Source organism: Sarcophilus harrisii, chromosome 4, assembly GCF_902635505.1.
Source record: "Sarcophilus harrisii chromosome 4, mSarHar1.11, whole genome shotgun sequence".
Classification (NCBI taxonomy): domain Eukaryota; kingdom Metazoa; phylum Chordata; class Mammalia; order Dasyuromorphia; family Dasyuridae; genus Sarcophilus; species Sarcophilus harrisii.
Window position 1 is genome coordinate 414126831 of NC_045429.1, and position 13999 is coordinate 414140829.

At 37.8% G+C, this 13999-nt stretch overlaps 1 protein-coding gene across 4 annotated transcripts in view; it reads right to left on the reverse strand.

The window, feature by feature from the left end:
• The window catches only part of KCND3 (potassium voltage-gated channel subfamily D member 3), a 318540-nt gene that overhangs the window by 84636 nt on the left and 219905 nt on the right, over positions 1 to 13999 (reverse strand). The gene's annotated exons all lie outside the window — the stretch shown is intronic.

Genomic DNA, 13999 nt, shown 5'->3' on the forward strand with positions numbered 1-13999 from the left:
CAGCTTCTGCATATGCTTCAGTTTATTCAGTGTCCGTCTTTAAATGTCACAACAAGGATTAACGATACTCCAGATGTCCTCTTATTGTTAGGATAGCACAGTCAGATCATTAACCTCCTCCAAGCTGTACATGGGCTTCTGTATTAATTGCAGCCTAGGGTCATGCTAACTATTTCAAACTGTTGACTCATATTGGAGCCCACTAAGACCCCTAGGTCCTTTTCATATGAACTGTTATCAAGTCTCCCCTAACCCGAGGTATTGATTTTTGGAACATGAGTGCAGGGTTTTATACTTATCTCTATTCAATTTAGTTTTATTGGTTTTAGTCTATCACTTTAGCCTGTTAGATCCCTTTAAATCTTGATTCTGTTATTGAATGGATTAGTTTTGTGTCATCTGCAAATTTGATAAATGTGCCTGCTATATTTTCATCCAAGTGGCTAATAAAAATGTTGGAGAGGACAGTATCAAGTATGAAAACCTATGACACACAATGACAGACCTCGTTCTATGTTGGGAAGGATCCATTAATCAACATCCTTTGGATTTGAATCCACCTAATAGCATTAACATTCAGTCCATATTTCACCATGCTATCAACAAAGACAACATGAAAATCTCTGTCAGATGCCTTACTGAAATCAAGATGTACTGTATTTATGGCTTTCTATTAATCTCCTAGTCTCGGCAAAATTTCAATGAGGTTGTGATCTCATCAGTGCGGTATTCCCTAGAGCACTGTATTTCTGTGTGTATGCATATATATATTATATATATATATATATATAATATATATATACATGCACCCATATAGACCGCAACCTATCTCTTTTTGTTTAATCTTGCTCATTTCTTTCCATTAATCTTTCACATGAGGTCTACCCATCATGCTGAGGACCATCCTGAGGACTCCTGATACTACATGGGTACTAATATAGCATGCAGCCTCTCCATCTGTTATCCCTTGCTCTCATTATATGATTGGCTCACTTTCTTTTCCCTTCACACATCTCTGATGATATTTTTTTTAATGTTACATTGTCAGAAATAGTAGCTTATTTATACCTACCAGACAACTGTCTATTACCCTTTGGGTAACCCACAGTTTTGATTCTTAAAAGACTGTGACATTCTATAATTTATATTTATATTGCATCTCCAGAAAAATATTGGTATTAAAATGGGTTTTTGTTTTAGGAGATGAGAGTCTTATTCTAGGTTTCTCATTGTGATCTGGAGGTGACTCTGGGTTTTTATAGTTGAAGTTGGTAAAAACCCCAGTTCTGATAGGTTATATCAGGTTGAAAAGGATTTGAATGTGGTCTTTGGGTCCAGCAATAGATTGTATATTTTGAGGACATCTTAGCTAAGTATGGCAAGATTCATTACCAGTAGACTAGCTATTAGGTGATGAATTCTTTGACCACTGCTCATTAAATCAGTCAAAAATCAATGAGGAAAGTTGGTTAGAATTTATTTGCAGTAAACCCATATTAATTTCTAGTGATTATTTCTTTATTTTTTAATTGCTTATATGAATTAATGTCAACCATGGTTTTCGATAATACATCTTTTGAAAATTGGGATGTTTGCCTGCCTTTTGGCATCTCTCTTTTCCTTAAGATGGCTTAAAACCTACTGAAAGTTTCTGTAATCGCAACTGTCATTCATTTTTCAGTCATGTCTAATTTTTCATGACCCCATTTGTAGTTTTCTTGGCAAAGATACTGGAGTGGTTTGCCATTTCCTTCTCCAGTGCATTTCACTGATAAGGAACTAAGGCAAACAGGGCTAAGTGACTTGCTCAGGGCTCTGAGTGTCTAAGGCTGACTTGAACTCATTCAAAGCAATGAGACACTTGTTAATCTTCTCTTTAACTGCCTCTCAGCTTTGGTCATTCTAACTTTTCCACCTTGAATATTATTCTCCTTGATGGAGAAGAGAGAACTAAGACAGCAACTGAGTCTGTAGCCATCTCCTACATTATAATTTGCAAATTATATTGCCATCTATTATCTCATTTTATCACTATCATACCTCTGTAAAACAAACAGGGCTGGTATTTTTAGTCACATTTTAAGGTAAAGATATAGAGGCTCACAGGTGCTAATATATTTATCAAGGTGCTACAGGAAGCTGCAGAGGCAAGAGTAAAACCAGATGTCCTAACACCATGTCCAATATTCTTTCCCTTGTACCATACTGTTTCCCATAGAAGGTTCTGCCTTCTTTGCCAAATGAAAGCTTCTCCAAGTGGTGGTCTTAGTTATTCCTTATCTGTCTTAAAAACATATAGCTTTGAATATAGCTTTAAAAAATAATAATAGCTTTAAGACAGTTTTTAACATTGACCCTTGCAAAACCTTGTATTCCAAATTTTTTTCCTCCCTTCCTCCCACTCCCTCCACTAGATGGCAAGTAAACAAATATATGTTAAACGTGTGTATTTCTTCTATACATATTTCCACAAGTATCATGCTGCACAAGAAAAATCATATCAAAAAGGAAAAAAATGAGAAAGAAAACAAAATGCAAGCAAACAACAAAAAAAGGGAAAATACTCAGTTCCCACAGTCCTCTTTCTGGGTGCAGATGGCTCTCTTCATTACACGATCATTAGAACTGGCCTGAATCATCTCATTGTTGAAAAGAGCCACGTCCATCAGAGTTGATCATTGTATAATCTTCTTGTTGCCATGTGTAATATTCTCCTGGTTCTGCTCACTTCACTTGACATCAGTTCCTGTAAGTCTCTCCAGGACTCCCTGAAATAATTCTACTGATAGTTTCTTATACAACAATAATATTTCATAACATTCATATACCATAACTTATTCAGCCATTCTCCAACTGATGGTCATTCATTCAATTTCCAGTTTTGAGCCACTACAAAAAGGGCTGCCACAAACATTTATGCATAGGTGGGTCCCTTTTCCTCCTTTAATATCTCTTTGGGATTCAAACCCAGTAGAAACACTGCTGGATCAAAGGGTATGCAGAGTCTGATAGCTCTTTGGACATAGTTCCAAGTTGTTCTTCAGAATGGTTGAATCAGTTCACAGTTCCACCAACAATGTATTAGTGTCCCAGTTTTCTCACATCCCCTGCAACATTCCGCATTATCTTTTCCTGTCATCGTAGTCTATCAGAGAGGTATGCAGTGGTACCTCAGAGTTGTCTTAATTTGCATTTATCTGATCAATAGTGATTTAGAGCCCCTTTTCATATGACTAGAAATGGTTTCAATTTCTTCAACTAAAAACTGTCTGTTCACATCCTTTGACCATTTATCAATTGAAGAACTGCTCATCATTTCTTATAGAACAATATATTCTATTATAATCACATACTATAACTTTGAATTTGGCTTTTAAAAGGCCCTATATGTTGTCTTTATCACTTCTACAAGTTTCATCCCATTCCAGTCCTTTGGCTTCTTACCTATTCTTTTGTATTCATCCTTTGTTATGAGCACCTCCTTCTATCTTTTGTACAAATCCTTTTAAAATTTCAGTCCCTCAGAGAATTCTCTTTGCCACACTGGTTTTTGTTGCTACTTCCCCTTTTTCTTCCTCACTGGGATTATTTATGATTGTATACTCAGAATTTCATTTCTTAGTTCCCCATCCCTCTTGAGCTGTCGTCTATTTCCAAAGCTTTAAGGACATACCTATCTTTTCTGTCCATGTTGCTGTTTTTTGAATCAGTTTTCCTACAGTCTAGGATATGACTAAAAACAGTCCATTTCTTTTTTTTTTTTTTAACCAACCTATACACATATACTGAGAATTACTCCCTCCCATGAGACACACTAAGGTTTTACATTATTGATATTTAGCTCAGAACTTTTATGCCTTCTCAAGATAATTTTAAAAGTCTCATTTGGATTGGACAATTTCTAATGGGAAGTCCAGCTCACCATTTGGTTCTGGTGATAGAATTCCTGCTCCTCACCCCTCATAGTGTAGCATAGGCTTTTCTAGCAGCTTCTTCTCCCCTTGCCTTCCCTTGCCTTGCCTTTCTGCCCCTTTCCTACCCTGACTTTCTAGCTTTTCCTCCTCTCCTCCCCACCTGTCTTTCTGAAAATCATGTATTCATCAAGACAGGGAGCAGATGTGTGTGGATGACAGCTTGCTACCAATTCGGCAAGCTGTAAAAGAAGCAAGAATTAAATATCAGACTTGAGGTTGGGGTCAGGCTGACAGCATAGGGTGCCAGGTCAGGAATTGTATAAGCCCCTGGAATTCAGCTTTGGTTCCTCTGCTAAAGAGTCTTCCATGAGACCACCTGGGTGGGAATAAGTCCTAGTTAAAGCCTATGCATGAAAGTTGAAGCTGCTGCTGGGGGTATTCAGGACAATGTTCACTTGTCCATGTTCCAGTTGACCATGGGAGCCTTGGAACACAATGAATGGGCCTGGAAAAGGAAAAGGAATTGAGGGTATTAAGAAGCCTGCTGTTCTAACTGGAAGATAGTAAAACTCCCAGTCTAATTGGTACCGGGCAGGAAGAACATAGCCGTGATGAAAAAGTACTCTTTGCTTCAAGGGACTCATCAGGGGACAGCACCATCCTCTACTTTCACCCTGTTTTGAGCTCAGGGAGAAGGAACAATTAAAAACAAATATTTCTAGTCTCAGTGCCCACTCTGCTCCCAGTCTCTCTCCTTAATGAAAATCTGCATTTGCTAAGGGCTCTTAGGGGACTCACTACCCACCTCACTTGCTTCCTGCTCTGAAGTAGCTCTGGGAAGGGTGCTCTAAAGGAGCATTTGGGGGCTTGCTGACACTTAGCAGCTCTATATAACAGCATTGCAGCACTGATATCAGAATCACAAAATACCAGAGCTGCAATGGGACCATAGGATCCTCATTTGCTCTTTTCTTTTTTTTTTCTCTCTTATTTTTGAAATGAGGAAACTGAGGTTCAGAAAAATGAGAAGAATTCAGCCAAGGCTAACATGATTTTCAGGGGTCCTCAAACTATGGCCCGCAGGCCAGATGCGGCAGCTGAGGACGATTAACCCCCTCACCCAGGGATATGAAGTTTCTTTATTTAAAGGCCCACAAAACAAAGTTTTTGTTTTTACTATAGTTCGGCCCTCCAACAGTCTGAGGGACAGTGAACTGGCTCCCTATTTAAAAAGTTCGAGGACCCCTGACTTAGCTGGAGCTAGAGCCTGGATAAGCCAATTCTTTTAGCCTTTGTTTCCCTTAGTTCCATTTTAGTTGCTAGAGCTAGAGCCGTCAGCTCTTCTCCCCTTCCCCACAAAAGCTTAGAGCACACAATTACGAGTTAGTCTTTATTTTGAGGGAGGGTCCTGATTTGGTTCGTTGCTCTCCTTATTTCTGCTTGTTTCTTTGCTCGTGTTTCATTCTTCCTCTCTCCTAGCCTAATGATCAACTAAGAGTGACCTTACTTACCTAACCTCATCTCTCATTATTTTTCAGCATTTTGCCCAGTTAGCATTACCACTGTCCCTAAGGAATATAACAGCCTTATTCTTTTCTGCCTTTATGCCTGGGCTTATATTATTTTCTTCACTTGCAATATCTACTTCATTCTTTCTACCTAATCATATCAAATTTAGTCTTCAAGGCTCTGGGCAAGTAAATCATACCTCCTCTGTGAAGTCTTCCCTGACTACTCTCATCTGAATAAACATCTTCCCTATTTTACTGAGGCAGCTAGGCAGCTCAATGAATAGAGTGCTGAGCCTAGAATCAAATCTGATCTCAGACACTTAAGGGCTGTGTTTTCTTGGGCAAATTACGTATCCCTGTTTGCCTCAGTTTCCTCATCTATAAAAAGATCTGGAGAAGGAAATGGCCAACCACTCTAGAGTCTCTGCCTAGAACATGTCAAAATTAGGTCAGGGAGAGTCAGACATGACTTAAATGACTCAACAATAACCACTTAAGTTGGAGCATATCTTGCCATAGTTTTTATGTTGCTGCTTAAATGGTTTTTAAAAAATATACATGTATTTTTTCGTCCCAAGTAGATAATAAGTAAAGACCATGTAATATATTTCTTTTTTGTCTTCTATTGCATCTGAAAGCAGTCTAGATACCCTCACTTCTGCAATATACACTTTTTAACTACCTGCTTCTGCAGCTATCATGACCTTTTGAAGGTCATGAGCAATGCAATATAGTGGAGTGCTGGCTTTGGAACCAGTGAGACCTAGATTCAAATCCTGTCTCTGATATTTACCAGCTGGGCAACCAGAGAGGTCATTTAATCTCTGTTTCCTCATCTATAAAATGAAGAAATTGAGCTACATGGCACCTAAAGTCCTTTCCAGGTTTAAAATAATGATCTATGCTCTAATCTCCATTTCCATCAACATTTTCTCAGTCCTCATCCCTCTTAATGTGTCTCTAGTATCTGACATTGTTGATCACCCTGTTCTTCTGGAAACATTCTGTTCGCTGCTTTTATAACACTGTGCTGTACTGGTTAATCTATTTCTCTGACATTTCTTGCTCTGTCTCCTTCCCCAGACCCTAAAGATCAGCACTTCTCAAAGTTCTGTTCCCAGATTACTTCTCTTTTTTATTATACTTTTTCTTTTGGCAATCTTACCCATCCTCGTGGGCTCATCTATCACTTCTATGCAGATGAAACACACATTTTTATCTCTAGCCTTGACCTATCTCCTGAGTTTCCGACCTGAATTTAAAACTACCCACTGGACATTCATCATCACCTCCATATCTTATCAGTAGCTCAAATTCAACACGTCCAAATCAAACTCATCATCTTCTCTCGGAAAATCAGCTACTTCTCCTGCTTTCTCTATTTCTCTAAAAAAGAAATGATTGTTATCTTTTATTTTTACATCATCTTCATTTCCAATATATTTTCCTCCTCTCCTTCTAGACAGCTATTTTTATAACAAAGAATAAGAGAGAAAATAAAATCAGTTGAGCAGCCCTAACCAATATATCAACCTAGTCCATATAACTTACAGCATTCCACATCTCTTACCCCCTAACCTCTGTACAGAAGGGAGATAAATTCAGTCTTATAGTTCTCCTTTGGGGCATATTACATAGTACTTGAAATATAATAGATTATTAATAAATTCTTATTGAATGACTGCTTTTAATTTCATAGCATTCAAAGGTTTTCCCCCCTGTTCTTTCAGTCATTTTTATGACTGATTTTGTTTAGTTCCTTTTGCATCAGTTTATGTCTTACCATGTTTCTCTTTATGCTTTATATTTATTGCTTCTTACAGCATACTGACAGTTCATTACATTCATGAAACATAATTTGTTTAGTTATTCCCCAAAAGGTAGATAGAGTGGTGGGCCTGGAATCAGGAAGACCTGCATTCGAACTTACTAATTATATGTCTCTGGGCAAGTCACTCTATACTGTGTGCTTCAGTTTCCTCATCCACAAAATGAGATAGAGAAGAAATGGCAAAACACTCCAGTATCCGCAAAAAGGGATCATAAAGAATCTATGACTGAAAAAGGACTAAACAACAGCAAAATAGATGCGTTTGTTTCTTGTTATTTGCTTATAAACACCTGTGCTGATAGGAATATTTTACTACATATGGAAATACAGGGCTTATCTTTGACCTACTGGGACATATGGCTAAGAATGGGCTCATTGGGGGAGGAGAGGTCATGGGTATTTTACTGACTTCTTTTTATAAGTTGTAACTTGTGCATGAATTGGATTCTAGTCCCTGATAAAATGGATCAGATTCTCCTAGGCAATGTTTTTCTTTCACTGATAACCTTTATTTTCCTCTTTAGTTCCTCTGCAAGCATTCAGGCTAACTCACAGGATATAGGAAAGATTTAATTTAACCAGATCAAAAAAAAAATACAGAAGAGACTCAAACACAAGCCTTTAACAAGCTTTTCACCTTTTGAAAACAATCGAGCAGCCTTTCCCATGGCGAGTTCTTTTAGGCCTCTGGATGTCCAAAGGAGATTGAGTAGGATGTTGAAAGAAGTGGAGACAATAATATATGAGGACTGGTTGAAGGAACTAGGGATATTTAGCCTAGAGAAGAGAATACTTAGGTGACAATGTGCTAGCTGTCTTGAAATATTTGAAGGCATATTATGTGAAACAGATATTATTCCACTTGGCTCTTGAAGGAAAAACTAGCACAATGCATAGAAGTTACAGAGGCTGATTTCAGCTAAACATGTAGAAAAAATAGGGAAATTAGGGCAATCAAAAAGTATGAAGAAATTTCTTGCAAGATATAGGGATTATCCTCCCTGTAGGTCTTCAGACAGAGACTAAGTGGCCATGTTGGAGAGGGAGGCTTTTTGTTTAGATATGATTTAGACTGTCTTCGGCCCCCCCCCATTTTAATATTCTCTGATTCTCATGTCAAAACCCAATTCTTTTCTATTGTAATTTAATAATAATATTAGGTGCTTTCTCAGGGTTACACAGTCAGGAAATATCTGAAGCTGGATTTAAAATCATTTTCCTAAACCCAAACCAACACTATATTTACTCTGACTTCTAGTTATTTCTTCCTTCTCTTTTTGTCTTGCACAGGAAACAGACTAGTTGCTTTTGCATTCACTGGAACATAAATACATAGCACTAGCTTTGTGTGAGGGAGACAGGTCTCCCATATTAAAGGGTGGTTTTTTTTTCATCTGCTTAGCAGAAATAGGGCTGAATTTGGATTCTAAGGATGTGGATTTAACTCTCAGTTCTAATTTTTCCTATTTGTCTGACAATGGACAAATCCCAATCTCTACCAGCCTCGTGTTCCCATCTGCCAATGGACCAATAACACATTTACAACTTGCCTCACTGGATTTTGGCAAGGAAAATGTTTTGTAAATTTTAGTATTATTTCAATATGAGCTTTTGTGATGTACCTCATCTGAAAAGAGTCATGATAAATTCTTCTTATCTGATGCTCTCCTTCCCCAAACAAGGAAAGACACTGATCCAAAGGCCTGAATGGCTAATTATTGAATTTTAAGCATGTGAAAGCACTGGGGCAAGGCTTTTTTTTTTTTAAAGCCCAGGACCTTCCCTAGTACTTCTGATTTCATACTGGGCTGATGGTCATCTGGTGGCACCAGTCCTGGAATATCAACACTCTCAGGAGTACCATTTTCTGACATGAATGACCAATCAATCCATCAATAAACATTTATTAAGCATCAACTGTGTGTGAGGTACTGTGCTAAGTATTAGGGCTACAAAAAGAAGCAAAAGGTAGTTTTTGCCCATAAGGAGCTCACAACCTAATGATCCCAGAATTTTGTGCCTGTGAATGATAAGCTTTATCTTGACTAAAAGGCACATTAAAAATGGCTAATATTCCTATCATGGTTTAAGGATTGCAAGGTGCTTACCATAATTTCATTTGATCCTCACAACAATCCTTTGTGCTAAAGTGCTATTATTATTTCCATTTTCTAGGTAAAGAAAGGGCTAAGAATTAAACTGTATTATCCAGGGTCATATAGCTAGTAAGTATCTGAGATATATACTTCTGATTTTAAGTACAGTTTTCAAGTTACTATGTTACTAAATGGGCAAGGATGTAAAAGAGAAAAATTTTGTTTTTGATTCCCCTTATTTTATTATAACTTCTTCTAGTCCCATTGAAATTTAATTACTGAAAGATCTTTCTTTTAGTTTAGTTGTCAACTAATTCTTATAAAGGTATTAGCTGATATAGGTATAAAGTATTACTTTTCACAAGTGGTGGCCAAAGGTGTGACTAATGGTGGAATTTCAGGCACGTGAAAGGAGGCATTTTATAATAAGGACCTTCCTTGGTATCCTTCACACCATAATGTGCTGATGGCTGATGGTTTTGATACTTGACAAACAATACTTTGGCTGCCACCACTTTCTGACATTAATGATGACAGCATTTGGTCCCCAGCTCTGTCCTGGTCTTGCTCTGACTAGATTAGCAGGACCTTGATAGGGTTCCTGAAAAAACTTGGCCCTGACTTATCTTACTCTAGGGAGAGATCTCAATGTTGCCCTCTTTCACAGATGTTAATGACAGTCCTTCCATCCTTGCACCAACTCGATGCTAATTACAGTACCATCTAGGGAGAATAAACAGAACCATCCTTTATTCTGACAGTGAAGGGAAAAAAATAAAGGGAAAGAAGAGCTGTTCTAAAAACATATTAACATTCCTCCACCTTTAGCCCACAGCTGTTCTAGAATTCACCAATCCCTGTATGATTCTCTGCATCTGTAAATAGGTCAGCTTGACCTGCCAGGTATTTGAACATTGACCCCTTGGGATCCATGTTTGAAAGAAGGCTTAAAAATCTCAGCAGATCTGTAAACTCCTGGTGAGCTGATGCTTCATATCCTCCAAATGAACTTAGGCATATATATATAACTACCCAGGGTGAAGAAAACTTCTCAAAGCTAGTCTAACTAGTTCTTAGGATAGGAAATCATTGAACTATGTCTACAGGGACTCTGGTTCTTGTTATTTTTCCCTACCTTGAAGAAACACAAAATTAGGCAACATGATATAATCAAAATTGTCCTTGGGAATTGAGAAGACCTGAGTTTTTAATCCCTCTTCAGATACCTACTATCTATGTAACCCTGGAAAAGTCATTTAACTTCAACAGGCCTCAGTTTCCTCATCTGAAAAATGAGTAAGTTAGACTCAATGAACTTTGTTTCCTTTCCAGCTCTGAATCTATGACCTCATGATTCAGATTTGAGTTTTGACCTTGACATTTCCTGATTTCATGGTTAGAAGCAAATCACTTAACAATTCCCAGTTTATACTTCTATAAAATAGGAACAGTATTCTCCTTTACCAATGTACTAATAAATGTGGGATTGAGGCATCCCTGAGTTCTCTAAGGCTGTTCTAGAAATAACATGAGCTCTGGTAGGATCCCCAAGCTGGAAAGATTTTTATTATTGTCTAAGTAAGTGGTTTTTGTCAGCTGAGAACTCACAGCAAAACTAAGCTTGGAAAGTCTCATCATTAGAGGGATTAGGTCAGTCAGGAAGTCAATAAACATTTATTTATTAAGTGCTTACTATGTGCCAAGAAATGTGCTGAGGAAACAAAAATAAGCAAAAGATAGTGTCTTTCCTTAAGGAGTTCATGATTTAACTGGGGAGACAATATACAAATAAACTTACAAACAAGTTTATATATATAATAAATAGGCAATAATTAGGAGAGGGAAAGCATTAGAATTAAGAGGCTTTCTAAAGAAGATGGGATTAGGAGTTAAGAAACAAGGTGCTGAATTCTAAGGGCTATAGTAACTCCAAGACTTGTCTTTAAGATGAAGCTGGATAACTCCTTATCTGAATATTCTAGAAAGGATTCTTGCTTTGGGTATAAGATAAACAAGAAAGCCTGTGAACCTCCCTCCAACTCTGAGATCCTATGATTCCAAAAGTGACCAATACTTTTAAAACCTTGGGCAGTAGAGCTGGAAGGAGCCTGAAATGTTTGCTGGGATCAGCTAGAGACCATTCTTTGTACCACTTTTCTTTCTTTCTTTCTTTCTTTCTTTCTTTCTTTCTTTCTTTCTTTTTTTATTAAAGCTTTTTATTTTCAGAACATATGCATGGATGATTTTTCAACATTGACCCCTATAAAACCTTGTGTTTCAAATTTTCCCTCCTTTCCCCATCCCTTCCTCTAGATGACAAGTGGTCTAATATATGTTAAACATGTTAAAATATATGTTTAATCCAATAAATGCATACATATTTATAAAATTATCTTGTTGCACAAGAAAAATCAGATCAAAAAGGGAAAAAATGAGAAAGAAAACAAAATGCAATCAAAGAACAACAAAAAGAATGAAATTACTATGTTGTGATCCACACTCAGGTCCCATAGTCCTCTCTCTGAGTGCAAATGACTCTCTTCATCACAAGATAATTGGAACTGGCTTTAATCATCTCGATGTTGGAAAGAGTCACATCCTTCAAAATCGATCATTGTATAATCTTGTTGTTGCCATTGTAGCTCCTTTCTAAAGGAAACTTGGATTCCACTCGTAGGTTCTAACTGGTTAATTTTTACTTTATTTAGCCTGAAAGAAGGACTCCTCATCTCTTCAGTTACCTTCACACCATCATAGACTTCTGGCTTCCCCTAATCTCCTTTCTAGTCCCCTGTTTATGTGTTGTTTTTTTCCCTTTAGAATGTAAGCTTTTGAGGACAGTTAAGATTTCAAATTTATATTTGTATCCTGTGTGCTTAGCACAGTTCAGTTTTGGTGACTCCACAGACCACAGAATACCAAGACTATCTATCCTCCACTCTTTTTTGAAGTCTGTCAAAATTCATGCTCATTGTTGCCATAACTCTCTCTATCTCAAACTCTGCCATTCCCTTTTCCTTTTGTTTCAATCTTTCCCAACAACAGGGTCTTTTCTAATGAGTCCTTTCTTCTCATCATGTGGCCAAAATAGTTAAATTTCAGCTTCAATATTTGTTCTTTCAGTGAATAGTTTGAATTAATTTAAATATTGACTGATTTGATCTCCTTGCTGACCAAGGGACTCTCAAGAGTTATGCTTAATAAATGTTCCATCATCTATCTAGATAAAAGAAAAAAAAACAGAACAAAACAAATGCCAGAATTTGATGGGACACTCATGAAGGAACAACAGCTTTGAAAGCTAAAGAAAAAGCAAGTCAGTTTTTGTTTTTGGTGTGAGGCAGTCATGTCCAAGTCCATCTCCAGGGGATCACGATGTCTGGTGATGTGGCAAAGTCAGATGAAGATGCAGTTAGAGCAAGAGGGGGAGGTCAGTATATCACAGCAAAGTAATACCAGTATAAACAAAAGGTTAGGGAATATCACCAAGAAGGTTAGGAGGCAAGAGAGGCAAGTTATTCATTCAGAGGTCAACCAGTCACCTCTGGTTAAATTATAGATATCTTAAGAGATTTCTGGGCTTCATAAACCTGTCAGTTCTGTACTCTTTCATTTTCTTAATTCCCTTTTCCAAGTGACTACTAGAATCCTTTTTAAAGAAGCTAACCTTTGTCTTGAAGAAGAGGCACTCAGATGTGCACCTAGGTCAGGAGACATGGGGATAAGTAATATATCTGTTTGGAGGAGGCAATATCTACCTAACACTCCCTTCCTCCAGGTTAATTCCCTTCCCCCCAAAGTAAAAAAACCATCCCAGTGACTTAATAGATGCAGGGAACTAAAGGCTCTAGCCAATGACATCATCTATGGGTGTTTATTCTCTGTTGTTTGGTTGGCAGACCACTCTGGAAAACTCAGAGGTGAGGGAACTATTTTCAGCTGGATCAATCTGTAGTACCTTCACTGTAGAGCCTTTTAAAATGGCTTTCCCTTGTTAGGGTTCAAGAAATATCCTTTTATTAACTGTTGAATAAACTATGACTCTCTCATTTTATACAATTATCAGAATTAAGCTACCAGGGGATGGTTTGAGGCAAGCCCAGCACAGAACACTAAGGTAATCAGCTGGTGGGTTTGCCTGCCTAAAGTCCACTCCAATCCATTCTCTTTTCAATCACTAAAGTGATTCTTCTAAAGCTCACGTCTCATTCCCCGCCCCCCCCACCCCGCCCCCAACTCAATAAACACCAATGGCTTCCTATCACCTTCAGGATCCAAGTCCTTCATTACTTAGTCCCCTCCTGACTTTCCAGTCTTCTTACACCTTATACCCCATCAGATACTCCATAATCTGTTGACATTAGCTTTCCGGCTGTTCCACAACAAGGAGACACTCCTCCTTCTGTTTCAGGCATTTTGCCTGACTTTCTCTATGCCTGGAATACTCTCCCTCCTCTGTTCTGACTGCTGACCTGTCAGGCTTCCCAGGTAAAGTCCCACCTTCCACAGGAAGCTTTCTTAAATAGAATCCCTTCCCTGCTTTAAAAATTTCTTATTTATCTCTTATATAATTTGCTTTGTATTTATTTGTTGCAGATTGTCTCTCCCTTTATAATATAAGCTTCTCAAGGGCAGGTACTATCTTTT